The sequence below is a fragment of the Colobus angolensis genome, unplaced genomic scaffold (assembly GCF_000951035.1).
Source record: "Colobus angolensis palliatus isolate OR3802 unplaced genomic scaffold, Cang.pa_1.0 Scaffold333, whole genome shotgun sequence".
In the NCBI taxonomy this organism is placed as follows: domain Eukaryota; kingdom Metazoa; phylum Chordata; class Mammalia; order Primates; family Cercopithecidae; genus Colobus; species Colobus angolensis.
In genome coordinates this window covers 994,120-997,222 of record NW_012116633.1, presented here as the reverse complement: position 1 = coordinate 997,222, position 3,103 = coordinate 994,120, and the positions used below count along the sequence as shown (strand labels likewise).

Genomic DNA, 3,103 nt, shown 5'->3' with positions numbered 1-3,103 from the left:
CGCCGCAGCGCCTGATGTTCGCGCCGGCCGACGAGCAGCGGACGGTCCTGGGAGGAAGCCCCTGCCCCTGGGTGTGCTCGCTTCTCTGGCCGGTCCCAGCGGCGCGGCCCGAAGCCCGAAGCAGCTATGCGCCCCCGCCAAGGCTACGCCCTGCCCCACGGAACCAGAGCGGTCCCAGAGCGCTGCACTGGAACGGAGCCCCAGCGCGGACGCAGGTGCATCGGCCTGCAGGACCCTGGAGGCGGACTCGGGAGATGCCCAGCGGGCTCCCAGTGCCGGAGGGGAACGTCGGAGGTACACCATCACCAGCGGCGTGGACTGCTGAAGCACATGAAGGAGCTGGAGCAGGAGAAGGAGGTGCTGCTGCAGGGTTTGGAGATGATGGCGCGGGGCTACGATTGGTAACAGCAGCTGCAACGAGTGCAGGAGCGCCAGTGCCGCCTGGGCCAGAGCAGAGCCAGCGCCGACTTTGGAGCCATGGGGAGCCCCAGACCACTGAGGCGGCTACTGTCCAAGGTACAGGAGGTGGCCGGGTGCCTGGGAGACCTGCTGGCTGTGGCTTGTGCCAGCCGGGCCCTGCCCACGTCCTCCTCTGGGCCCCCCCTACTCTGCCCTGACGTCCACTTCTTCCCCAGGCTGGCAGCAGCAGACCATCCTCACGCTGAAGGAGCAGAACCGACTCCTCACCCAGGAGGTGACCGAGAAGAGAGAGCGCATCATGCAGGTGGAGAAGGAGAAGTCCGCGCTCATTAAGCAGCTGTTTGAGTCCCGCACCCTGAGCCAGCAAGACGGGGGGGCCTCTGGACCCCACCATATTGCCTGGCACTCAGCCCTTCGGGGCGAGCGCTCTATCGCACCCAACCTCTCTAACTGGAGACCCCCAGCAGACCCAGGCAGTCCCGGAATGGTTTCCTTCCTGCAGCCCTTGCTATCCAGGCTTCCCAGGCTTGCCCCCGGCTGGTCCTCACACCGAGCCCTTGACTCGGTTTTGGCTTCCGGTGCTGACATGGGCTGAGGCTCTCTTAAGTCCACATAGTTCGTAACTACTACTGCCGCTGTCAGTGGACAGTGGGGGACCCCCTCCGCCAGTTACCAGATCTCTGGTCGCCGTGGTTTCCAGCAGTGCTGTCCTAGGTCCCAGGGAAACACACTACTCACGCCAGGCTGAACTTCCGATAACGGCCAGCAGAGGGCGCCTGGCGGCACGGATGCGGCGCTGAGGCTATGCCCCAGACCTGGGGCGGGGGTCCAAGGGCAGCTTACCCCCAACCTCAACCAGGTCACCAGGACAAGGTGGCTGTCGCTCGGTCGGGAGCAGATGGAGGGGATAGGGAGGGCCTGTAAACGGGGGTTGCCAGCCTGGCAGGGGAGCCCCAGGGATGGCGGTCGGACTTCAGGTCCGGGCTAAGGCTGAGAGACTCTGGCTGCAGCGGATCGGGGAGCCGGTTGGACCAGAGCTTGGCCTGCATGTGCCTCCCGCAGACCCCGCGGTGATGGTCCTCCTCATCCTGGCCAGGACGCTGCCCCACGTTGAGTCCCACAGAACAACCTGTGAGCCTGGCTCCCCAGGAGGGCCCTGTCCCCAGGAGGGGGATCAGGTTGGGCCGCCAGACAGTTTCCAGGCACGTCGTAGGGGAAGTCTGTCACTTCCCGGGTTCACGCTATTCTCCTGCCTCAGCCTCCCTAGTAGCTGGGACTACAGACGCCCACCACCAGGCCCAGCTAATTTTTTTGTATTTTGTTTAGTAGAGACGGGGTTTCACCGTGTTAATCAGGATGGTCTCGATCTCCTGACCTCGTGATCCACCTGCCTCGGCCTCCCAAAGTGCTGGGATTACAGGCGTGAGCCACCGCGCCCAGCTGACTTTCACTGTTTTCTGTCTGACTTCTCTCCCTGTCCTCTTTGCACTTCCTGGGATTACCTCCCAAATTAACCTCTTGCACTTATTAAGTATCACAACTTTCTAATGGAAAACAAGTGATAATTTATTCACTATTTTATCAAATACAATAGAAAATTCATATGGCAAATGAGTAGCAGATGTTATATTTGATAATATTTTTATTGTATTGTGCTTGATAAGTTTTATTATAAAGCTATAAATAACAATCAAACAATTAAACAGCTTTTCAAGCACACCTCTAAAGAATAAGCCCTCTACTAGGCACAGTGGCTCATGCTTGTAATCCCAGGATTTTGAAAGGCTGAGGTAGAAGGATCACTGGAGCCCAGGAGCTTGAGAGCAACCTGGGAAACATAGCGAGATCCCATCTCTACAAAACACTAAAAACATTTTTAAAAAAGGGAAAAGGATATACATTCTATTTGCATTCACCATTTTAATATACAGTACCTAGGATTAATGTTTTCTAAATCTGTGGGGTTTTCTTTATGACATACTCTTCCAGTGTACCAGGTGATGGTCTTTTTGTCAGATCTCATGAAACAGCACAAGTAACAACAGCCATTCCCAGTCATGCTCTCCTGTCTTCCTGTGTTTCAGAGAAATGTTTCCGCCTAGGGAGGCCTTATGATACAGTTCCTGTCAATGAGATTTAGAGAGAAATGCCTGGGGAGGCTGCCCTTCTCTGAATTAAAAGGTAGTGGTTTTCCATGTAATTCCCTGTGTCCTTTCATCTTCACATTTTGTTCTTGTTGCTGTTTGGAATGTGGTTAATGCCTGGACATGGGACAGCCAACTTGGAGTCCAGAAGGAGTAAGCATGAGCACAGTTACTAAGCATAGACAACATCAGAGAGAGGAGATAAAAACAAGTTGCTACTTCATTAGGTCATTGGGTATTTCATCTGCCCTGGTGCTACCTATTTATGTTGTACATAAAATGAAATACACATAACACGTGCTAGTACTATATGACATTATTGTCTTGATATCACCAAACACAAATTACTAGCTGCAGAATTAGATGCATTACTATATGTCAATTGCACCAGTGTTGAATGTGTAGGTGTGACCTGTTACCTAATTTTATTGTATCTATTCCCACAGTTGATCCTCAACTTTCCTCTCTAGACAGGCTGCACAGGAGCAGAACATGGGCTGTAAAAGAGCCTGAGAACTTCTAGCCTAAAAGCTGTGTGC

The 3,103-nt window shown here is 54.1% G+C and overlaps 1 pseudogene; it reads left to right on the top strand.

Moving 5' to 3' along the window:
• LOC105518963 overlaps positions 1-1,015 on the top strand; it is a 2,258-nt pseudogene extending 1,243 nt beyond the window's left edge.
• The last annotated feature ends 2,088 nt before the right edge of the window (positions 1,016-3,103 follow it).